Genomic DNA, 26,779 nt, shown 5'->3' with positions numbered 1-26,779 from the left:
TGACTAATGTGAATCTGCATAAGATTGAAAAAGATGCTTGCTTGGTAGAGTTACCATTAAAAAAAAAAAAAGGTGGTTATTTAAGAGTATGGTTTAATATATTTCCTAATCAAAATCATTTAGATTGTGGAGAAACTAACAGAAAATTAACGGTTACTTGCCAAAGTTTTTTCTTTAGTATTAAACTGGGAGATTCTTAGCACCCCTCTACGCCAGGACTGGGGGCCATTCTTTCATCTTCTCTTTCCATGACTGACTGAATCCATAGAGGATTCATTGACTAAATACATCAAAGGATAGCCAGTTCCTTGTGATGCGCAGTGCCTATCTAACTAAGGCAAATGGCCCCTGCCGGTCCATGCTAATTCTAGTAAGATCAACCGCCAAGCATCAGGAGTAAAAGCCGAAGAGACAGTTTATCCATCGCCTTAAACTCCATCCGTCACCCTGCTGCCAGTTACTTGCCAAGGTTAGGGTGAGGATATAAGTATAAAATAGTTATTATGGAAGATATCAAATTACATGGCCGACGTCACCTGTTTATGGTGTTGAGTCTTAAAAGGAAATTTCTAACAGATATTCCTTAATGCGGTAAATATTTTGTTTGTTCTCTTTATATTGTTCATCTGGGATTTCTACCCACACTGCTGGTGAGCCATTTTTGCAGTTATATGAAACGACTAATATTGCAGAAGCTTTTACTGCACATTAGATTGATTCGTGATTCATTGGTTAAAGAGTGAATGAGGCAGTGACTAATGTGTTGTTTTTTTAGGGTGAAAGTATTACATAAATATATATATATATATATATATATATATATATATATATATATATATACATATATATACATATATATATATATATATATATATATATACAGTGTATATATATATATATATATATATATATATATATGTATATATATATGTTTATATATATATATATATATATATATATATAATATATATATATATATATAAAGGATTGGAGATGTATCTATTTTGGCTGCTGGATGTTGCATATTCACCAAGAATGGGATGGTTAGAAAAGCTTGAAGTGCTATAAAATTTCATCAACATTCATAACCTAAATTATCAATTAATTACAACTTTATTTATGTTTCAACCAAAACAGCAGTTTAAACATTAACATTAACTGACTGCATTGGTCAAGATTTTCATTATAAATCACAACTGGCTTTTCTCTTCGGTCACTACAGATCTATTTCATGAATTAGAAAATTATCCTTACTTGTTAAAGCCTGGTCGAATATAGTTTCTATATGCAATAACGTATAATTTAGAATCGTCTCTTGATCAAATTGCAATCATGGTCTTAATAAGCACATGTGTTTCTCCTTAACCTAACCACGCCATTACTCCTTGCTGCCGGGACGAAGGACGCTGGTGACTGGTACAACACATGAACGTACGCTACTGGGGTCTGAAGCAAATTCAGGCAGGGCATCAGATCGGGACTACGGTCTACCCCAAAACCAAAATAAGTCCTTCGGAAAAGGCAACAGTGCTTACCCCATACAATAATGTGGAAAAAATCACGTTGATAGAAGAGGAAGATCTATTTATAGCTAATTTTTTCTAATTGCAACAAACGACTCTGTTCGTTATTTACGACATGGTTTTTTAATGACTACCATCAGATTTTTGACTAATCACCATCAGATTTATTGTATTTCATTTTTATAATATGCACGGAAAAGATGCGATGTTCTATGCTATAATGTAACTTAGTGTTGAACTGAATTCGTATTAGGTTATGTCGTTTTAAATTAATGAAACAGAAAAAAAAAAAAACTAGAGGGGCACTCAGTAAAGTGCAGACCTCAGCTGCGGCAGCTTATTTGTCGACCTTCTCCTTGACCTTGACCTTTACCTTAACATGTATCAATTGGCGTGGATTTTCATGCACTCAAACATGAACCAAGATTAAAGTCTCTGTGACGACGATGTCCAAACTTATGGCCAATTATGTGAATTGGACATTTTGCTTGACCGTGACCTTGACCTTTGACCTTGACCTTCCAAAATTTAATAATTTCCAGCTTTTTACATGAAAGTTAATCTCTGCAAGTTTCTTTACTCTACCATTAAAATTATGGCCAGGAAGCTGTTCACAAAAGAACACACACATACAAACAAACACACTAACAGAGGTGAAAACATAACTTCCTTCCAACTTCGTTGGTGGAGGTAATTTATTTACATGGCAGAAAAAATTCCTTTAAAAGTCTAATGAGAATAATCTTTTCTAATGACTTAAAACGAAAAAATATCGAATGAAAAAGAAAAATAATAAATTTAAATAGATAGCAGAAAAATAATTCCTTGAAATTACTTACAAAGGAAGTAAAAATCCTTTTTAACATTTGGAAAATGGTCAACCTCTTTAAATGATAGAAAGGAATATTTATCCCTTAATATAATAACGTGAATACATGAAATTCTGGAATTACTTTCTTTGTTTACTGATTTTATTTTTCTTCGATGGCTAAACTTCAACATGTGATTTTTGCTTCAGTTACCTCTATAGATGTAACGCCAGATAATAATACCCGATCATTTAATTGATATTCAGAAGACTGGTTTACTGTCACGCGTGGGATTGCAATGCCATTCTTTATTGTCCTCGTTACTCGTTTTTCAGTTTTACTTTGCGAGATAGGATAGAAAATGTTGCTCATGTCGTACAACTTTGTTAAAATAATGTATCATAATGTCCATTCGCCCATCAATTTGGGTTGCCACAAGCGAGAAGCAGTTGATATCGTATAACTTTTCCGTAAAAGTACATCAACCTGTCATTACTGAAAAGATAACAAGCAATTATGCACACACAGATATATATATATATATATATATATATATATATATATATGTATATATATATATATATGTATATATATATATATATATATATATATATATGTGTGTGTGTGTGTGTGTGTATGTGTAATAGTTTTATCACCAACACTCGTGATTTTAATTTTTTTTTTAAAGATAAACCGCAAATACATTTTAATATACAGTTCGCTTGCCAGATCTGAGACCCATAGGGAAATTACTTTAATGATAAAAGTTTTTGCTCTGCCATGGATTCGATCCTGTGACCGACATAGATATGAGTAAACAATGGATTTTAACCCACTTAGCAGAAAAGAGAGATAGAAAATGATTCGGACTCTGCTGAATTTAATCAGGTAGAATTCAGGATTTGTACTTAGAATCGTAATCAACGCATCTCCACTATTACAGCCGATTGATAAGTATGTGACATTTGACAGTTTTATAATTTTATCATTAACTATAGTCAATTTCTTTTAGCGATGCAGATTTGCACCGACTCGCAGCGGTGCCCTTTTAGCTCGGAAAAGTTTCCTGATCGCTGATTGGTGGAAAAGTTTCCTGATCGCTGATTGGTTGGACGAGATAATTCTAACCAATCAGCGATCAGGAAACTTTTCCGAGCTAAAAGGGCACCGCTGCGAGTCTGTGCAAATCTGCCTCGATAAAAGAAATGGACTATGGTGGGTTTCATATTTTCCTCGTTGATATCGAATTTGCTCTGCCATGGGATTCCTCTATTAGTAAATATTTTTGCTCGCCAAGGATTCGAACCTATGACCTATAGAAGTAAGAGTGAAATTAGACTTTAGTCCACTCGGCTGTAAAGATTGATAAAAATTGATTCTGTACTTACCAATCACCTGTAATGGTGGAGATGTGTTGATTTCAGTTTTAAGTACAAATCCTGAATTCGACAGGATTAAATACAGTAGAGTCAAAAGCATTTCTTATGTCTCTTTTCAGCCAAGTGAGTTAAAATTTAATGTTTACTCATATTTCTATCGGTCACAGGTTTGAATCCTTGACCAGGCAAAAACATTTATCATTAGATGAATTTCTATATGGAGGTGAGATCCCACGACAACGAATTCGATATCAGATTATTGGCGGCTTATATAGATATGAACTCTCTCTCTCTCTCTCTCTCTCTCTCTCTCTCTCTCTCTCTCTCTCTCTGTATATATATATATATATATATATATATATATATATATATATATATATATAAACTACATTTAGGAAATATGATAGCTTAAGTTTTTTTTTATATGCGTTAAAATAATGAGATGATACAGATGACTATTCCGATCTTTGAGCTGGTTACAAGACCTAAATGTTTTTGTTTATTATTTCAAACGACAAAACATACGAATGAATTAAATTACAGCTTGTGTAACGTCAATTTACGTAAATCATTTAATCAATTTAGATACGTGAAATAGTTTTTCCATCCAGATACCGTTATGTGTTTCCTATTTCCATAACACCAACTCAATCATTTTAGAGATAGCTTTTTTCTTCCCCCATTGATAATAACTGTTTATGAATCACGTTGTTTATTTTCTCGAATGCTGCCATTGCCCTCCTTGAGAGTTTACACTTACCTGGTAATAGAAAAATAAATACACTAGTATATAAAAACGTAATTTCTGCTAATATCTTTCTGGGCCATTTAGAACTACAAAGTCTAATGGGTTTGAAAGTTTTAGGGGCCAGGCTGTAACTCCTCCTTCAACCTCCGCCCTCCTACCCCTGCTTCATTACCCCATCCCCAACCCCTTTATCACCCGGAGGGGTCCGATGACGTATCAGCGCCCAGGTCAAGTTTCAGTGTTAGACAGTCCCGTCACAGAGTCTCCCTTGTTGATCAGGTCACCTTAAGGTCAAGTGGTATCAACAATTATATTTCATATTTTTTATGTTTCTCTTTTTTTTGTCAGTATTTCCTTTTGGTATCCTAAAATTAACTGGGTTGAACTGAGAAAGTTGTTGTAACCATATCTGTTATTAATTTGTTGAAAATATTAAGGCACACAGAAATTCATAATAATGAAGGATTGTCTAAATATATGTGTCCTTATTTTTATTGGTTTTGGAGAAGAAAAACACTGATCTAAACGTGAAAGTTTCGCTACGTTTTGGTTTCTTCTCTTCTATGTTGAGGTTACTTGAGTCGACACTTTTGATTAAAACTTTTCTTTAGTTATTCCGTAATGATAATGTTGTCTGAGACATTACAGTCTTAATCCCTAGATTTTCACAATCAATCAATCAATACAGTATATAAATATATATATATATATATATATATATATATATATATATATATATATATGTGTGTGTGTGTGTGTGTGTGTGTGTATGCATATAATATATGTTTTTGTTTGTGTATGAATATCTATCTATTTATAAATCAGATCTATACATATGCACACTCATTGTAATAGAGAGAGAGAGAGAGAGAGAGAGAGAGAGAGAGAGAGAGAGAGAGAGAGAGAGAGAGAGAGAGAAGTATATGTTTGCTCACTCACACACAGAGTTGAGTGTTCACGTGTACAGCATCGCTAATGAGTTGGGAAAACAATCATCCAATTAACGTTATATCAAAAGTCTTTCAATCGTGACACGTCATTTTACTAAAAGAACTTAGCTTGTGATTTTATGATTTTCTTTTAACCTTGCAAAGTCGCCATTCTCCGTTAGCTTAGAACTGACCTAAGAACAAAGAGTGATTACGACCTACCCCCCCCCCCACCCCCCCAAAAAAAAATATGCGTGACGAATCCTAGAGACAACAAAAGAAGCTCAATGGCAGTTGTGGAATTCTTGATTTTTGGTTAGTTCTGCTGACTACATTTGAACGAATGGCAGTCGACGGAGCTGTAATTATGTTTTTTTTTTATCATTATTAATTGTCTTTCAGCTTTGTATTGTTGCATTATATTACGTATATAGTGAAGTTACTTTGATTTTCTCGTGACATATAATTTTGTATGAGCTTTATGTGCTAACCTTATGTTATAGAATAAAACCACTTTAGTCTCTGAATTACAGTTGTGCCGTGTTTAAAAATTATTATCCACCCACGTAATGCGTATCCATATAAAACTTCAGTCCTGAATCTGAATGGGTGAATCCATCTTAAAATCTAATGGAAATTTCTTTATGATTAATTTGTAAACTTGATATATCGTTGTCAACACCGAAAACTAATGGACAGTGTTGGCGTATGTAGATAACGAGGAAGCGAAAGGAAAAGATGATGAAAATAGTTAAGATAGACGACCCTAAACAACTTCAGCATCAGAAAATACTACGTCAGTAGCCAAGAATACTAGATAACAAAAAATAAAAGAAAAATAAGAAATTATTATACTATGTTAATTTTAAGACGATAAATTGAAAAATGTACCTTTATATAAATACACTGTGGTCAAACCACACTTTACACTACTCTTACTAATACTTAACTTCCCAAACTATTCCCTACCATAGTTAGTTAGGTAACTGCGACCATTCTTCTTTCACCCACCTTTCCTGTCAGCTAAAAAATAAAATAGTTTTTTAATTATATTAAATGAATCAGTCCTTATGCCAGCGCTGGCTCTTGTTCCTGTAGCGCTCGTATGCATAAGATTTTTTTCTATTTCTCTTTTTTTTTTTTTTTTAAGACTGTGACTATGGTATTTGTAAAATGGTCATGGGCAATGTTATATATCCCTTGTTTAGCTTTAGTTGAATCGAATAACAGCTAACCTTGGCTAATCTTGTGAAAGGTAGGGGGTAATTTGAGAAAATCGTCGTTATTAAGAGTCGAAGGGCTCTAAAAGCAGGTCCAATTAAGTTAATGATTAAAGTTCAAGGTTGGAGCTAAGAAGCCGTCAAGAATACTTAAGAAATTAGAACCTCATCAACACCATAAATCCATTCGGGTTGTGGATCATATTAGGACTGAAAGAGGATGTTAGAATGGTAAACTATCGTCTCTACTGTTATGTTACCTATCATTTATATGGTGCTGCCGTCTGGTGATTATTTTTGTAAATTGTTTGAGGTATATTTGGTTGCCTTACAGGCAATAGCTAGGTTAAGAAGGAAGTAGGATGTCATTTTTTTGTTCATTGTAAATAGTGATAGGGTACAATTGTACTGGAGGCACAGTGTAATGCCAGAACTGACCATTTTTATATAATTCCCAAATTGACCATCCGATAAAAAGACAGTTACTACTTATATCATCAAAGCGTTCAGGTGCACAGACAGCATTGTTTAGTATTAATTTTTACTGTGATGGAAGATACACTATAACAATATTGCTGTCTTTTATTTATTCTCGAGTGCGGCAGAGAGCTTCATCAATATAACGTGAATTGTAGATTTTCCCGTAAAGTGTCAGTAAATTCCCTCATATAAAATATACGATTTCGTCGTGAATTTTTGGTGTAACGTGCCTTGAATAAGTAAAGTGTTTTTGATGTGTTGATTTAGTGTGTCTCACATAAATAATAGAATTCAGGATAAATAATAATAATAATAATAATGATAATAATAATAATAATAATAATAATAATAATAATAATAATAATAATAATAATAATCTTTATTTCAGCAAAAGCCATATACAGAGTTACAATAGGGGTACAGTGATCTTACACTTTTGACATCAGTAAAAAAAAGATGAGATATGCATTAATATCAGTGATATATTACAAACATCAATTAGCAGGTTGACCACAGAGTTCTAAGGTCTGGGTTATAAAATCACAATAGCATTAACGCTTAATAATGATGATAACATACATGTCAGCAAACAAAAAGAGGGAGAAAAAAAAATGGCGATGACAATGATAATTATGTTGGAACAAAAATTGCTTGAATAATGATAGAACTGGGAAAAAAAATCTAGTCACAGATCAGGTGGTGTGAAGGAAATACGGGACTTCCAGACAACAAAGATATAACATAATAAAACACGTTATCATAACATTACTATGTATTATACCTAAGTTATTTCGTGATGACGATCTGGCATAGCCACACTATCAAAGATTAGTGAATACAATTCATTGTACTGACGCTTCCCTATTCCAGGTTTCCCACATTTTGGATTTTATTCTCGCTGCACTTGCAAGCACATTTTGAATTAGGGGATTTTCACTAGATCGTAGGCGGGAGGTGAGACTTGGTTTTTAGGTTATCCAGTCTATTTTCAACAAACATCGCTAAAGCTGAATGGTGCCTCGGGGTATTGGTGAGGCGTCTTAGGATATCATTGTGAATGACTGATACGTCTCATCGATTCACGCGTATAGTTTGCCCATAGCTAGCAGCCGTACACGTTATAGAAGTAGGTTTGAAATAAGAGTTTTTTTATATCTTGGCGGCAGAAGGCAAATCTCCTCGTTACCATGTTCCTTAGACAACATAATTTACGTCGCATGTTTTCAGTGTCAGATATTTCTCCTCACATTTTTACGGCCTTAGACAATATAGTTCAAAATTCAGATTGATTGATTGATTGATTTGAGGTTTTCTGGCATCCTGATCAAAATTCAGAATGCGTTCATTGATGTTAAGGACAGAAATAGGATAATCTAACAAACATCCCTTTTTATCAAAATTAGTTTTTTCATAAATAATAAATATAATATAAAATTCGTTTAATTATGTTGAAAACAAATATCAAGTTTACCTGACAACGACTTTCTTTTTATCTAAATATATTTCTGCCGACTGAGGTGCTTCATCATCTTTAATAAGATAGCCCTTGTGGGGAATCTAAGGACACAGACACGAGGTTGATCGAATTCAGCGGGAGTTTAGTTTAGTACTTTGAGAAGGGTCACTCGGGTCAAAGTTTCTTTAGTCTTAGCGGGGATTGCGTTACGGTCCGTGTCTGAAGGGTCACTGGCAAGCTGACTTTTAAAGGGTGTTGTTATTCATCCAACATTCCTAGTACATCTTATTCCCTGAGAAAACACTTGTGAAGCTAAAGGGTAGAACTAAAAAAATGAATGTAAAATGGAGGGTCTAAGAACGATTAAAGGCGCAAGGAAAATGATAAGCTATAACTAATTTTTTATGTTATTTCAGTGATTTTTAATTTAGAGAGTATTGGATATGTGATAAATTACTATATATACTGTAGCTTGCATATACAACATACTGTACACACACACACACGCACACACACACACACACACACATATATATATATATATATATATATATATATGTATATATATACATATATATATATATATATATATGTATATATATATATATATATATATATATATATATATATATATATATATATATATATATATGAGAATTGCTACATATTGCGCAGCCAACAAATCGTGTCGACACGAGAATAGTTACAGATGGCTTCAAACTGTTGGAGCCTAGATATATGTCTACTTTAGGCTCTAGAGCCTCTAAATACTGTATGTGGTCCCGAGACTATATAGTAAGCTTCCACGAAACGTTCGAATGATTGAAGACATTAAGGCTTTCAAGAGGAAACTGAAGACTTTCTTATTTCATGAGTCTTTTGACAGTGACGATTTAACAGTAAATGAAGAATATGAGACATGAAACTTTAAAAACACTGAACGAATAAGGTAAAATGATAGTGGAGGTCTTGTAGAGAGTGGGGTTCCCCTGCTGTATGGGACCGGAAAAGCAGCCATCAAAGGGAAGTATATATATATATATATATATATATATATATATATATATATATATATATATATATATATATATATATATATATATATATATATATGTACACACACCGTATTTATACAAAGTAACTTTGTAGATGTAAGAAAGCAATCGATATTCTTTCCCTCATCTTAGTATCTTATATTACATGTTCATTTTAATATATCATAGATTCTCTGCAAATCATACATTAACACGAAATTCTAATTTCAGCAGCAGCAAAATTTGGGTTGAAACTCCTGCACAGAAAACATTTGACGTCACCGGCCTCTGATTATCTTTATAGGACGCTGAATCATGACGTTTCCAAAGCCCTCCGTCCTCCTATGCGGCGCCTGCGCGACCCTTATCGGGTCTTGTAAACAAATACTGAACGAGAGTTACGAGACGTCAAAACATTTCTGAGCCAATTGAAATTACGTTTCTGCAGGCTAATTTCTTTTATGATTTTGAGGTAAGTTATACAATACGTAATTACCTCGGTCGCTTCATGAAATAAGGTTATTGAATGTAAAGCCTTGATTAATACAAAGGCTTTGTCGAGATATTAATTGTCAAGTTGGATTGGGTTAATCTCTCATTTTATAGGTTGGTATGGTTTTGTAGACTAAGTCTTCAGTTGTTTATGTAAAAAGCGTGATGGCCTTTTGGTGCTACTATAGCGTGATTCCTACCCTGATTTTCTGTTCTTACCTTAATATGGGGATTCAAATCTACTAAAGGGTGATTCTTACCTAGGGTACAGAACCTAACAAACCCACCTAACATAACCTAGTAGTTCCCAGGTCACAACTCCTAGCCGGGGGCAAGTCCCCTGGACCCCCCTTCGCAGGTCACAACCCCTAGCCGGGGGCCAAGCTCCCCCCCCCCTGGTGCCCCCTCCTTCCCAGGTCACAACATACTGGTTACTTACTTTACTTTTACTTTTACGGGTTTATTTCTCGCCCTCCATCAGACAATAAGGTCTATTCAGGCGGGCCTTGGTGTGTGAAAATAATTTCTTTCCAGTTAATATTTTGGTTAGACAGCAAGATTAAGAATTTTAAGAAAAAGCGAGGAGTTCCACAGCATCTATCTACTCCAGGGGCACTTAGATGAACACTGCTGTCGTGTTTTGAGAGGAGATCAAGACCACTTCGTAACAATCTTTAGCAACTTTTGATAAGTTTTTGCTAGTTAAGTTTTGTTACTAAATTAGGGATTCAATTTTGCCTTAGTGGCGCCCGAAGTTAATTCTGATCGTTTAAAGTGCGTTTTATGGATTTTTTTCAGCATGTTTTATGAAATAGAATAGATTAGAATAGTGTCAAGAAGTATGTTTTATCTATCCTCCTTTGGTAGGAATCACCTCATACCCGAAAAAAAGGGTAGGAATCACACTATAGTAGAATCCTGACGGTTGGAATCACACTACAGTAGCACCGAGCTTTTTTTAGCTGATAGGTAAGATGGTTAAAAGGAGAATGATGGCAGTTAGCTAGCTAACTATGGTAGCGAATAGTTTGGAAAGTCAAATATTAGCTAAAGTGAAGTTTAGCCACAATGTTATTGAGAAAAACGCATAGTGTTTCTTACTATGATCTTATTAACATATTACAAGAATGGTTCGACACTTTATTAACAGAGTGAATTTGTGCCTGGCATTTAAATCCGCAATGAGATACTTGATTTTTCCCATTTAATTAACATCATTACAACTTTCTTTTCCCCTTTACTTTGTTCATTGATTTTCATTGTTATTTTAGGTACACATAATGGCAATAAATCAATATATTCTGCGGTATAAGTAATCAAGAATCAATAGACTTATTATGGGTGTTAAGTTCTCCTAACTTAACCTAAACTAACACTGCCATTATTCTACACCCTTGATACACATTTTTTAGCCTTCTACATGACCTTCGGCCCGGATATCTTTCATAGCTTTTGCTGACCAACCTCACAACTTTGATTGCATGGTGCAATAGTATTTTTGGGCTCAAGCCATGGCGTCCTGATGGAAGGTTCCTTTTTGGTAGCTTCCTTGGGTAAATAACTACTAAGATATTCCCAGAGAATTTAACCACAGGTTATCACAGAATTCTAACTTCTGGAGCGAGTATCCTAAAGGTTTCCCTTTTAAGACATCGTATATCAACAGGGGACGCATGTATTAACGCGCCACATAGCTATCTACATCCCGAACAGAGTTAATGCTTCGGTGTGTAAAGGCGGAAAATAGCTGGGAGCCGTTCCATAGCTAATCTCATCCGTGGCTACTTTTGGTACTCGAGACGTAAACAAACGGGCGCCATTGCTTAAATGACGTCACGTCCGTCTTCATCCTTTGTACAGTAGCTCGCCTTACTTAGACGGATTTTCCCTGTGCTATCTTTATCGCCTTGCATCTCTATCATGTCGCTACCTTCGGCCTCGCCTTCTTCTGGAAAGTTGAGTACAAGGTTCCAGTATTGTTTAGTTAAGCTCTGACCGTAAAGTAAATATTACTTTTCGAGATATTTGTTGTTTTGTGGCAGAGCTGTGCCTCTACCGGACCCGCCATTTTATGGCGTCGTTGTTGTTCTGCATGCCTTATTTATTTAGTTAGCCACAACAACGCTTCCGGCCTTATTTACTAATCGATAATATTAGTTTATTTAGTCTTCATAGCTAGGAACTTTTATATCGTGTTTTGACGCTTTTTTACCGCTCATCGATTGACCCCATACCAGTTGGCTACTATAGCCCCCAGGCCAGAGCGCCCATATTAGTGTTCATGGATGATTTTATCAGTGATCCTAGACTTACTTATGAAGATAGTGGCATTATTTTACAATACTATTGACTGTGATGCAAGTGTTTTCGCCTTCAGGGACCATATAGGGGATAGGTTAGTTAGTGTACCTTCCTAACCTAACCTACATGTAGGACCCCTATATGCTTCCTTCATCCCCCTGCCCTTGGGCATTCCCTCTGTGTAGCCTTGCTCCCCCTACCACGTAAGGGGATCAAGCTCTTACCAGAGTATGTTATCGCCTCTCTGTCCTCCCTAAGGGAATGAACCCCCCTTGGTTGCGCCTGAGAGTGAGGAACGGCTAGTCTTTCCTCTATTGCTAGGACTAAGTCTACGACTTTCCTGCGATAGCGATATGTCTTCTATCCTTCCTAGTTCAGGACGTTCATCCCTGCTCTAGGTTAGGTTTTGGAAGGGTCATTCTGTTCCTTGCTGAAACTGTACCCATGCACCGTTTCAGTCAGGCTGCCTTACCTTAGGTTAGGGAGTGTCCTCCCTTCCTTAGTGGCCGCTCTGGTACAGAACCCCTTCCATGGAAGACTCTTCTCTTCTCCCCTCCCCACCTATCTCTTGTATAGCCTAGCCTATACTTAGGTTAGTCTATACCCATCTGTCCCCTGTCCTACAACTCCTCCTTAGGGTGGAGTGATAGGGCTACCTTGAGCTTCTGTGTACAGTCCGCTCTGGTACATATACCCTTCATTGTGTCCTATGGGGTTAGCCACTGGATGTGTTCTGTATACAGGGGTCTCCCCCTCTTTGGGTGTCCCCTAGCCCTCCCTTGGGCTACCCTAGCTCCCGGTCCTCTGCGGCCCCTGCTTCTGGGTGATAGAGCCAGCCTCTATCATGGGTACACCCTCTCAGGGGGGATGTCTGGGAGTCCATGGCTGGACTCCTTACATCCCTCCCTCTGTCTCTTTCACTATCTGGGTGCCGGTCCCTTGCCGCCTCCACTGTCGGCGATACCCACCTCCTACCTTGGTGACTCACCCCATACCCCCATGGTCGCCAGTCCTCCGTGTGCCGGGGGACTGCCGCCTGCCGCCGGCTTCCAGCTGATGGCTCTCCCCCTTCCTCATAGCTTGGCCGTCCGCCCGCCGGCCGGCCCCCGGAGTGCCGGCATCCACTGCCGGCAACCCGGTTCTGCTATAACCATCCTTGTTCCTGTCACCAATCTGGCATCCTCCGGCTGCCGGAGCCGCCGCTCCCTCTCCCGGCGTGCCGCCGTTGTGCCGGCGGCCGCCACCCTGGTATTACTCTTGACTTATATTGTCTGTCCTAATGCCAGAAACTCTGCTGGAGCGGCCTCCGGCGTTGCGGAGGTCTGCCGGAACCTTCCGGAGGCGTCAAGACGACTTGCAACCCCCTTCTACTAGCTATCATCTAATACTGATAGCCCTACACTGCAACCAGATGGCCTGTTTACGTTAATGGATCAGTACCTTGGTACTGTTCTACTGGTAATCACGCTGTCTTTTTGCATTCTTCAGATTTCAGCATGCTGCGTGTATCTTAGCGCGGCTGGTTGCCGGAAGCAGTTACCCTTGGGGATCCTTTAGCCCCCTAATTTGGGACTGAGTGGCCTCAGTCCCAAACTTATCCTTGGCAATTCCCATGGAATTCCATTGCCCTATGGACTCCTACTGGAATTCTATCCTGCGCCTTCGGCCACCTCGGATTATCCAAGGATGAAGCTTACGATAACCAGCCGGGCGGGATGCACGGAGTATGTTTCTTTACTATCTCAATCCTCTGTGCATCACACCCTTTATCAAGTTAAAATTAATGATTAATATTAACTTAGCTTAAGAGCCATTCTTATGACTCCCCCCATACTCATTTTCTCTTTCTTCCACAGGAGGAGCAGATGAAGTGTGACTTCGACTTCTGCGCTGTGAAACGCCCGCACTTCTACGGGCATACGGCTTGCAGGACTCACGCCCCTTGTGCTAACAAGAAAGGGGATTTGAAATTCTGGAACCCGCTGAACTGTACGGTCTGCCAGGCTCACCTAGTTGATGCCTTCCATAACCCTCCCTCAGCGGAGGTCAGGGACACTTCTCGGGAGAAGCTACGCAAGTGGGTGCGTGGCTTCCAGAAGAATGCCACCGGACCGTACCTGGCCACTGAAGAATTGAGGTCCCTTCTGTTCCCAAAGGCCTCCCCTGATTCTGTGGCACCCAAGGATTTGATCCCCACTGTCCAAATTACGGTGGAACCAGATGTAGTCATGGCCCAGTCCATGCACGAGTGCCACCTGGATTCCGAAGATGATGAACACATGTCGGATATTTCGGAGGACACGGAGAAGACCCTTATGGCTCAAGGTGCTGAAGATGATGAGGACCAGGTGGAATACACCGAGTCGGAGCAAGAGGTCGCTCCTCCTTCCATCACCGCCCCTACTCCTACACCGACGGAAGTGTCTCTCCCGTCTACCTCCACTACCCCGGAACCCATGCCATCCGCCCAAGAGATGTTCCGGATGATCAAAGCCATCATGGACGACAGACTGAAGGAAAATCAGGAGTTCATCAGGTCCATGATAGGATCCAAAGAACCGAAGAAGATCTCGGTTAAGGATCTCCCCGCTTGCTCACATGCCAACCCATGGAGGTATGCTGAGCATATGGTTATCGTGACCGGCAGGATCTTCGTCAGCGACAAGATCGGCACGGTCCCCCTGGAAGACGTGGAGTTCTTCCCAAACTTCGAGGCCTACCCGGACTGTTACGTCCGGCTTCGCTCTGAACCTGCCTCTAAAGAAGAGACCGAACCAAAAGAGGAGATAGTGTTCGATCTCGCGAAGGCCCAGGCTATGCTAGCCAACACGTTTAAAAGTAGGGGTTTTACCTGCTCTAAGCTTCCGGCCCTGAGCAAGAAGCACCCTACCTATGTCGCACCCGAGGATGCAGTCCTTCCATTCATGGAAAAGGCCTTCGCTGCGTGCCTCAAGGCTGTGGAAGAGGGAAAAGCCTGCCCTGCACTGGAGGAGTGCAGATCCTTCTCCATAGTGACTCCCCCCGACGCTCGACACTGGAAGGACATCCAGCATACTTTCGTGGTGGGAAAGCTAGATCCTGACGTCGCCGGACGTCAGTTTAATGAAGACCTCCCGAAACTCAACGATCACCTCCTTCGTCGGGAACAAGATACGAAGGAGAGGCTCGCAGCATCCATGTCCCACCAGGTCCAACTGGACATCATGGCCTGTGACACCAGAGTACCAGACCACTACATGGTACTTGCCAAATCCCACATGGCAACCCTGGTGAAGGATATGTACCACTTCATGAAGGCTCGGAGAGCCTGTCGTGAATTCGTGTTCGCAGGTGCCACTGTGAAACATGAACCCCGGAGGCTGATTTCCTCCAACATCTGGGGTAAACACCTCTTTCCTTCTGACCTTGTGAAGGAGATTACCGACAAAGCCGCCACGGAAAATAGGAACCTTCTCCACAAGTGGGGCATGTCGAAAAAGAGGAAATCCTCTCAGGACGACGGACCTCAACCTAAGAGGAAATCTTCCAAACAGAAACCCCAGCAGCGTCAACCAAGACGTCAGTTTCCGGGACCCGCTACCTCCCAAGTGGCAGCTCAGCCACAGCAGACCTTTCAGCTGGTAACCCAACCGGTCTTGTCACAGTCACCGGTTTTCACCCCTGCTTTCGAGCAACAGACGACTACCTTTCGTCCCAAAGGTAGAGGCTCAAGCAGAGGTGCAGGCAGAGACGCGTCTCGCCGTCCCTCCAGAGGCAGAGGAGGAAAGGGAGCTAGCGGCCGAGGCAGTAAGCCCTCGGGACACCAGAAGCAATGAAGTGCTTCCGGTGGGAGGAAGACTCCGCCAATTCCAAGATCGTTGGACCTTCGATCCCTGGGCACACAGCATCGTCAAGAAGGGTCTAGGCTGGAGTTGGACTCAACCACCCCCAACCTTCCAGCAATTCTTCCAACAATCAACCCCCCTTCTGGAAGAATATGTCCTAGATCTCTTGAACAAGAAGGTGATAAGGAAGGTAAAGTCCACCAGGTTCCAAGGGAGACTGTTTTGTGTCCCCAAGAAAGACTCCGACTTATCCCCCCTCAACAAGTTCATAGCGAACGACAAATTCAAGATGCTGACTCTTCAACAGATAAGGACCCTTCTGCCTCGAGGTTCTTACACGGTCTCCATAGACCTGGCGGATGCCTACTGGCACGTTCCAATGAACCATCACGCTTCCTCCTACCTAGGATTTCGACTCCAAAGGAAAAGCTACGCCTTCAGGGCCATGCCCTTCGGCCTCAATGTGGCCCCTCGGATCTTCACAAAGCTGGCGGACGCCATAGTACAACAGCTCCGCCTCTGAGACGTCCAGGTGATGGCCTACCTCGACGATTGGCTAGTCTGGGCTCCATCGCCCGAGGATTGTTTAAAAATCCTGCAGCAAAGTCACCCAGAACCTAGAACACCTGGGATTCAAGATAAACGTGAAGAAATCTCGCCTCTCTCCAGCTCAGAAGTTCCAATGGTTAGGAATCCAATGGAACCTTCAGTCACACCGCCTTTCCATTCCCCAGAAGAAAAGGAAGGAAATAGCAGGGTCTGTCAAGCGACTACTGAAATCCAAGCGGATCTCAAGACGCCAGCAGGAACGAGTTCTAGGCTCTCTACAGTTCGCCTCAGTAACAAACCCAGTGCTTCGTGCACAGCTAAAGGATGCCGCGGGAGTCTGGAGACGTTCTGCATCCATCGCTCGAAGAGACCTCAAGAGACGGCTCCCAAACAGACTTTGACTTCTCCTCAAGCCGTGGTCGGAAGCAAAGGCCCTGAAAAGGTCCATTCCTCTTCAACACCCACCTCCATCACTCAACATCCACACGGACGCTTCGCTGGAGGGTTGGGGAGGTCACTCCCACCAAAAACAGGCTCAAGGCACATGGTCTCCCCTGTTCAAGACGTTTCACATCAACATCTTGGAGGCCATGGCGGTCCTTCTAACTCTGAAGAAACTCTCCCCGCCTCCCTCGATCCATATTCGTCTAACCCTAGACAACTCGGTGGTAGTTCGATGTCTCAATCGCCAAGGCTCAAGATCGCCCCAGATAAATCAGGTGCTTCTCCCAATCTTCCGTCTGGCAGAGAAGAAGAAATGGCACCTGTCTGCAGTTCACCTACAAGGATTCCGCAACGTGACAGCGGATGCTCTATCTCGGACAAACCCGATAGAGTCGGAATGGTCTCTAGACGCAAGATCATTCTCCTTCATCTCTCACCAAGTCCCAGAACTTCAGATAGATCTCTTCGCAACGAGCGACAACAATCAACTTCCTCGGTACGTGGCCCCGTACGAGGACCCCAAGGCAGAAGCAGTGGATGCCATGTCACTGGACTGGAACAGATGGTCCAAGATCTACCTGTTCCCTCCCACCAACCTTCTGCTGAAAGTCCTCTCCAAGCTGAGAACCTTCAAAGGGACAGCGGCCCTAGTGGCTCCCAAGTGGCCCCGGAGCAACTGGTACCCCCTGGTCCTGGAGCTACAGCCCAAGCTGATCCCTCTCCCGGGCCCAGTTCTCTCCCAACAAGTACAGAAGTCGACTGTCTTCGCTTCATCATCGAAAATCAAGGACCTTCATCTCATGATTTTCTCTTCCTAGCCGCAAAGAAGAGGTTTGGGATCTCGAAGAAAAGTCTAGACTTCCTCGAGGAATACAAGACCGAATCCACAAGACGGCAATACGAATCATCTTGGAGAAAATGGGTCTCTTTCGTCAAGACAAAAAATCCTAAGGAAATCACAATTGATTTCTGCATGTCCTTCTTCATTCACCTTCATGGACAGGGATTAGCAGCCAATACGATTTCAACTTGCAAATCGGCCTTGACTAGACCACTATTGTATGCCTTCCAAATTGATCTGTCCAGCGACATCTTCAATAAACTGCCGAAAGCATGCGCTCGTCTACGCCCAGCACCCCCACCGAAACCGATCTCCTGGTCATTGGACAAGGTGCTCCATTTTGCCTCCAACTTGGATAATGATTCATGCCCTCTCAAGGATCTGACTCAGAAAGTTATATTTCTCTTTGCTCTTGCCTCAGGAGCCCGAGTCAGCGAAATAGTGGCATTGTCAAGAGAAGAGGGTCATATCCTGTTTACTGATTCAGGAGACATTACCCTCTCCCAGGATCCGACGTTTCTCGCCAAAAACGAATTACCCACCAAAAGATGGGGCCCCTGGAGAATATGCCCCCTGAAGGAAGATGCCTCTCTATGCCCAGTAGAGAGCCTCAAGGTCTATCTTCGCAGGACTTCGAACTTTGGTGGAGGCCAACTCTTCAAAGGAGAAACATCGGGCAGCGACCTGTCACTGAAACAACTAAGAGCGAAAATCACCTACTTCATTCGCAGAGCGGATCCCGACAGTACACCCGCCGGTCACGATCCTAGAAAAGTTGCATCGTCTCTGAATTTCTTTCAGAGTATGGATTTCGAAAGCCTTAAGAGTTTCACAGGCTGGAAGTCCTCGCGCGTTTTCTTCAAACATTATGCGAAACAAGTGCACGAAGTCAAACATTTTGTGGTAGCCGCAGGTAGTGTTATGAAACCTGCACCTAACTCTGCATAGAACAGCGAGTTACTTGGGACTCTAACTCTTCGGGTGCCTATGTTGACCCTCGAGCGATACATAGTGATGTCGAAAACACTTAGTGCTTTCTTATAACTGTTCTTATCCCAGGTGAAATGTCATAGTCGTCACACAAGTGCCGCATGTCCAGAGCATGATGTGTTTTAATTAAAGACTAACGTTCCTCGAGAACGAGTGCCTACTAATAAATTTGAAATTCCCTTTCAGATTCAAGAGCAAGTCTTTATTACTATGTACATTATAATTTACTGTAAATTAACTTTACTTATTGCTGCAATTCATTTAATTTCTGCAACTGTGAAATAAAATTCCTATTTTATTACTTGTGCGTCTCAATCCGCTCCTACTTACTATGAAATACATGCCTGTCATAGTTTTATTATCCCCTTCCCTATGGTTCATGGAGATTTTAAGGTCCTAACCCTTATTTTATATTCACTCTTACAACGTAATATTCCCATACGAATACTTACTCTTCATACCCTGGAGACGAAACCAACCTTCTCAGCACACAGTGTCCAACCACCACTTGTCTGCCTTCCAGAATGTTCCGATACGAATGCCAACCATTCAGTCTCGTCTCCAAGTTCTTCAGGTTCTTCTAACAAGGTGAATAGCCCTTCGATAACCACTTTGATCTCGGCATGGCCCGTGGGAACTTCACTGCCAAGGGGGGCAGGAAGATTCTTCCCTACGGTTCTTTATTAAGATTACTATGCTATATTGTTCAAAGCCCTTGGCACTTACCAATAGGGGAAAATCTACCACGATACATTGATTATCTGGTATTCTTCCATCAGGACGCCATGGCTTGAGCCCAAAAAACGGATTTTGAGCGAAGCGAAGCTGTAGGTCTGTGTCTTTGCAGGTGCGGATAAGTAAACTTTAGGCTATGCAGTAGGTCTGTGTCCTTGCAGGTGCGAAAAAATAACCTTTAGGCTACGCTGTAGGTCTGTGTCCTTGCAGGTATGGAAAAGTAACCATTAGACTACGCTTTAGGTCTGTGTCTTTGCAGGTGCGGAAAAGAAACCTTTAGGCTACGCTTGTGTCTTTGTGGGTGCGGATAAGTAACCTTTAGGCTACGCTGTATGTTTGTGTCTTTGCAGGTGCGGAAAAGTAACCTTTAGGCTACACTATATATTTTTGTCTTTGCAGGTGCAGATAAGTAACCTTTAGGCTACATTGTATGTTTGTGTCTTTGCAGGTGCGGAAAAGTAACCTTTAGGCTACACTATATATTTGTGTCTTCGCAGATGCAGATAAGTAACCTTTAGGCTACACTGTATGTTTGTGTCTTTGCAGGTGCAGATGAGTAACCTTTAGGCTACACTGTATGTTTGTGTCTTTGCAGTTTCAGAACAATAACCTTCAGGCTACGCTGTATGTTTGTGTCTTTGCAGGTGTGAATAAGTAACCTTTAGGCCACACAGTATGTTTGTGTCTTTGTAGGTGCAGATGAGGAACCTTTTGGCTACACTGTATGTCTGTGTCTGTTCAGGTGCAGAACAGTAACCTTCAGGCTACGTTGTATGTTTGTATCTTTGCAGGTGCGGATAAGTAACCTTTAGACTGCACTGTATGTTTTTGTCTTTACAGGTGCGGGAAAGTAACTTTTAGGCTACGCTGTAGGTTTGTGTCTGCAGGTGCAGAAAAATAACCTTTATGCTGCATGTCTGTGTATTTGAAGGTGCAGAAAAATAACCTTTATGCTTTATGTTTGTGTCTTTGCAGGTGCAGAAAAGTAACCTTTAGGCTACACTGTATGTTTGGTTCTTTGCAGGTGTGGAAAAGTAAACTTTAGGCTGTGCTGTATGTTTATGTCTTTGCAGATACAGAAAAGTAACCTTTAGGCTACTGTGTATGTTTGGTTCTTTGTAGTTGTGGAAAAGTAAACTTTATGCTGTATAGTATGTTTATGTCTTTGCAGATACGGAAAAGAAATCTGTAGGCTACGCTGTAGGTTTGTGTCTTTGCAGGTGCAGAAAAGAAACCTTTAGGCTACACTGTATGTTTGTGTCTTTGTAGGTGCGGAAAAGTAACCTGCAGGCTTCATTGTATGTGTTTGTCTTTGGAGTTGCGGAAAAATAACCTTTAGGCTACGCTGTATGTTTGTGTCTGCAGGTGCGGTAAAATAAACTTTTCGCTGTATGTTTGTGTCTGTGAAGGTGTAGAAAAGTAACCTTTAGGCTACACTCTATGTTTTTGTCTTAGCAAGTGTGGAGACGTAACCTTTAGGCTTTCCTTTATGTTTGTGTCTTTGCAGGTGCGGAAAATTAATCTATAGGATACACAGTATGTTTGTGTCTTTACTGGTGCGGAGAAGTAACCTTTAGGCTTCACTGTATGTTTCTGTCTTTGCAGGAGCGAAAAGTAACCTTTAAGCTATCCTGTATGTTTGTGCCTTTGCAAGGGTGGGAAAGTAACCTTTACGTTGAATGTTTGTGTCTGTGCAGGAGCAGAAAAGTAGACTTTAGACTACGCTGTATGATTGTGTCTTTGCAGGTGTGGAAATGTAACATTTAGGCTACGCTGTATATTTCGTGTTTGCAGGTACAGAAAAGTAACCTTTATGGTACGCAGTATGTTTGTGCCTTTGCAGGTGTAGAAAAATAACCTACGCTGTATGTTTGTGTCTTTGCAGGTGCGTGAAATTAACCTCTAGGCTACCCTGTATTTTTTCTTTGCAGGTGTGGAAAAGTAACTTTTAGGCTACGCTGTATGTTTGTGTCTTTGCAGGTGCGGAAAAGTTACCTTTACGCTTTATGTTTTTGGGCTCAAGCCATGGCGTCCTGATGGAAGGTTCCTTTTTGGTAGCTTCCTTGGGTATATAACTACTAAATATTCCCAGAGAATTTAACCACAGGTTATCACAGAATTCTAACTTCTGGAGCGAGTATCCTAAAGGTTTCCCTTTAAGACATCGTATATCAACAGGGGACGCATGTATTAACGCGCCACATAGCTATCTACACCCCGCACAGAGTTAACACTTCGATGTGTAGGGGCGGAGAATAGCTGGGGAGCTGTTCCACAGCTAATCTCGTTCGTGGCTACTTTTGGTACTCGAGACGTAAACAAACGGGCGCCATTGCTAAATGACGTCACGTCCGTCCTCATCCTTCGTTTAGTAGCTTGCCTTACTAGTCGGACTTTTCCCTGTGCGTACTTATCGACTTGCATCTTAGCCATGTCTCTACCCTCGGCCTCGCCTTCTTCTGGAAAGTTGAGTACAAGGTTCCAGTATTGTTTAAATAAGCTCTGACCGTAAAGTAACTTTTACTTTTCGAGATATTTGATGTTTTGTGGCAGAGCTGTGCCTCGACCGGACCCGCCATTTTGGCGTCGCTGTTGTTTTGCATGCCTTATTTAGATAGCCTCAACAGCGTTTTCCGGCCCCATTAACTAATCGATACTATTAGTTATTTAGTCTTCATAGCTAGGAACTTTTTATATCGTGTTTTGACGCCTTGTTATCGGTCATCAATTGACCCCATACCAGTTGGCTAGTCTAGCCCCTAATCCAGAGCGCCTAACTTCAGTGTTCATGCATGATATATTTCAGTGATCCTAGGTTTAATTATGAAGATAGTGGCATTATTTTACAATACTATTGACTGTGATGCAAGTGTTTTCGCCTTCAGGGACCATATAAGGGACAGGTTAGATAGTGTGCCTTTCTAACCTAACCTACAAGTAGGACCCCTATATGCTTCCTTCTCCCCTGCCTTAGGGCATCCCCTCTGTGTAGCCTTGCCCCCCCTACCACGTAAGGGGATCAAGCTCTTATCAGAGTATATATCGCTTCTCTGTCCCCCCTAAGGGAATGATCCCCCCTTAGGGTTGCGTCCGAGAATGAGGAACGGCTAGCCCGTCCTCTATTGCTGGGGCTAGGTCTCCGACCTTTCCTGCAATAGCGATACGTCTTCCATCCTTCCTAGTTCAGGGTGTAACATCCCTGTTCTAGGTTAGGTTTTTGGGGAGTTAGCTCTGTACCTTGCTGAAACGATACCCATGCACCGTTTTCAGACAGGCTGCCTTACCTTAGGCTAGGGAGTGTCCTCCCTTCCTTGGTGGCCGCTTTGGTACAGAGCCTCCTCCACAGAAGACCCTTCTCTTCTCCCCTCCCCACCTATCTCTTGTATGGCCTAGCCTATACTTAGGTTAGTCTATACCCATCTGTCCCCTGTCCTACAACTCCTCCTTAGGGTGGAGTGATAGGGCTACCTTGAGCTCCTGTGTGCAGTCCGCTCTGGTACATATACCCTTCATAGTGTCCTATGGGGTTAGCCACTGGATGCGTTCTGTCTGCAGGGGTTCTCCCCCCCTCTTGGGTGTTCCCTAGCCCTCCCTTGGGCTACCTTGGCTCCCGGTCCTCTGCGGCCCCTGCTTCTGGTTGATAGGGCTAGCCTCTATCATGGGTACACCCTCTCAGGTGGGATGTCTTGGGGTCCGTAGCCGTGCCCCTACATCCCTCCCTCTGTCTCTTTCACTATCCCGGTGCCGGTCCCTTGCCGCCTCCCCTGTCGGTGATACCCACCTCCTACCTTGGTGACTTCTCCCTTGCCCTCTGGGCCGCCAGTCCTCCGTGTGCCGGGGGACTGCCGCCTCCCACCGGCTTCCAGCCGATGGCCTTCCCTCTTACCTCATAGCTTCGGCCGTCCATCCACCGGCAGTCCGGTTCTGCTATAACCATCCTTGTTCCTGTCACCAAGCCGGCAACCTTCGGCTGCCGGAGCCGGCGCTCCCCGCCGGCGTGCCGCCGCTGTGCCGGCGGCCGCCACCCTGGTATTACTCCCGACTTTTATATTAGTCTTCCCTAATGCCAGAAACTCTGCTGGAGCGGCCTCCGGCGTTCCGTCGGTCTTCCAGAGCCTTCCGGAGGCGTCAAGGCGACTTGCACCCCTTCTACTAGCTATCATCTCATGTTGATAGCCCTACATCGCAACCAGATGGTTTGATTACGTAAATGGATAGGTATTATCTTACCGTTCTATTAGTAACCATGCTGTCTTCTTGCATATCACAGATTTCCAGCATGCTGTGTGTATCTTAGCACAGCTGGTTGCCGGAAACCGTTACCCTATGGGATCTTCTACGTTCCCAGTTCTAGGGTCTGAGTAGCCTCAGTCCTAGTTTTATATCCTTGACAATTCCCAATAGAATTCCCACTGCCTTCCGGGCATTCCATGTCGAATTCTGTCCTGTGCCTTCGGTCACAACAAATTGTCTATGGATAAGATTACGGTAACCAGCCGGGCGGGTTACACGGAGTATGTATCTATCTCCTTCTTTTCCGCCCTTTCTCTGATCATCACACTTAATATTAAGTTAAAGATTAATCAATTAATATTTAACTTTAGAATAGAAGTCATCCTTATGACTCCCCCATACTCATGTTCTCTTTCTCTTACAGGAGGAGCAACTGAAGTGCGACCACGGCTTCTGTGCAGTGAAGCGCCCGCACTTTTATGGGCACACGGCGTGTAGGACCCACGCCCCTTGTGCCAACAAGAAAGGAGATCTGAAGTTCTGGGACCCGCAGAACTGTACGGTCTGCCAGGAACGCCTGGTCGACGCGTTCAATAACCCTCCTTCAGCGGAGGTTAGGGACGCTTCTCGAGAGAAGCTACGCAGATGGGTGCGTGGCTTCCAGAAGAACGCCACTGGACCGTATCTTGCCACTGAAGACTTGAGGGCCTTACTGTTCCCAAAGGCATCCCCAGACTCTGTGGTCCCCAAGGATCAGATCCCCACCGTCCAGATCACGGTGGAACCCGATGTTGTCATGGCCCAGTCCATGCACGAGTGTCACCTGGATACCGACAACGCGGAGCGCATGTCGGAGATTTCGGAGACAACGGAGAGGAACCTCATGGCCCAAGAGTTGGACTATGAAGAGGACCAGGTGGAATACACCGAGTCGGAGCAGGAGGTCGCTCCGCCTTCCACCACCGCCCCAACTCCTACACCGACGGAAGTATTTCTCCCGTCTACCTCCGCCACCCCGGATCCCATCCCAACCGCCCAGGAGATGTTCCGTATGCTTGAAGCGCTTATGGACAAGAAACTCCAAGTGACACACGAGTACATCAGGTCCATGGGAAGTTCCAAGGAGCCGAAAAGGATTTCAGTTAAGGACCTCCCGGTATGCTCGCACGCCAACCCCTGGAGGTATGCCGAACATATGCCCATTGCAACGGGCAGGATCTTCATCAGCGAGAAGGTCGGCTCGATTGCCCTGGAAGAAGTGGAGTTCTTCCCGAGTTTTGAGGCTTATCCGGACTGTTACGTCCGGCTTCGATCCGAACCTGCCTCTAAAGAAGAGACCGAACCTAAGGAGGTGATAGTGTTCGATCTCCCGAAGGCCCAGGCTATGTTGGCCAACGCTGTTAAAAGTAGGGGCTTTACCTGCTCAAAGCTTCCGGCGCTGAGCAAGAAGCACCCTACCTACGTCGCACCTGATGATGCGATCCTCCCCTTTACGGAAAAGGCCTTCTCTGCGTGTCACAAGGCAGTGGAAGAAGGGAAGCCTTGCCCTGCACTGGAGGAGTGCAGACCCCTTTCACTGGTGACTCCCCCCGATGTTCGACACTGGAAGGATATCCAGCATACCTTCGTGGTGGGAAAACTAGATCCTGACGTTGCTGGACGTCAGTTTAATGAAGACCTCCCGAAACTTAATGACCATCTCCTTCGTCGGGAACAAGACACGAAGGAAAGGCTCGCAGCATCCATGTCCCTCCAAGTACAGCTTGACGTCATGGCTGGTGACACTAGAGTCCCCGACCACTACATGGTGCTCGCTAAATCGCATATGGCGACTCTGGTTAAGGACCTGTACAGCTTCATGAAAGCTCGGAGAGCCTGTCGTGAATTCGTGTTCTCAAGTGCCACAGTGAGACACGAATCCCGGAGGCTGATTTCCTCCAACATCTGGGGTAAACTCCTCTTTCCCTCTGATCTTGTGAAAGAGATCACCGACAAGGCCGCCACTGAGAACAGGAACCTTCTCAACAAGTGGGGCATGTCGAAGAAGAGGAAATCCTCTCAAGACGATGGCCCTCAACCTAAGAGGAAATCCTCCAAGCCAAAACCCCAGCAACGTCAACAGAGACGGCAGTTTCCGGGACCCGCTACTCCCCAAGTGGCTGCTCAGCCACAGCAGACCTTTCAACTGGTCACCCAACCGGTCTTGTCCCAGTCACCGGTTTTCACCCCTGCCTTTGAGCAACAGACGACTACCTTTCGTCCCAAAGGTAGAGGCTCAAGCAGAGGTGCAGGCAGAGACGTATCTCGCCGTCCCTCCAGAGGCAGAGGAGGAAGGGGAGCTAGCGGCCGAGGCAGTAAACCCTCGGGACACCAGAAGCAATGAAGTGCTTCCGGTGGGAGGAAGACTCCGCCAATTCCAGGATCGTTGGACCTTCGATTCCTGGGCACACAGCATCGTCAAGAAGGGTCTAGGCTGGAGTTGGACTCAACCACCCCCAACCTTCCAGCATTTCTTCCAACAATCAACCCCCCTTCTGGAAGAATATGTCCTAGATCTCTTGAACAAGAAGGTGATAAGGTGGGTAAAGTCAACCAGGTTCCAAGGGAGACTGTTTTGCGTCCCCAAGAAGGACTCCGACAAGCTCAGAGTCATTCTAGACTTATCCCCCCTCAACAAGTTCATAGCGAACAATAAGTTCAAGATGCTGACTCTTCAACAGATAAGGACCCTTTTGCCTCGAGGTTCTTACACGGTCTCCATAGACCTGGCGGATGCCTACTGGCATGTTCCA

This window comes from Palaemon carinicauda, chromosome 6 (genome assembly GCF_036898095.1).
Source record: "Palaemon carinicauda isolate YSFRI2023 chromosome 6, ASM3689809v2, whole genome shotgun sequence".
NCBI classification, from domain to species: domain Eukaryota; kingdom Metazoa; phylum Arthropoda; class Malacostraca; order Decapoda; family Palaemonidae; genus Palaemon; species Palaemon carinicauda.
This window is presented reverse-complemented; position numbering follows the sequence as displayed.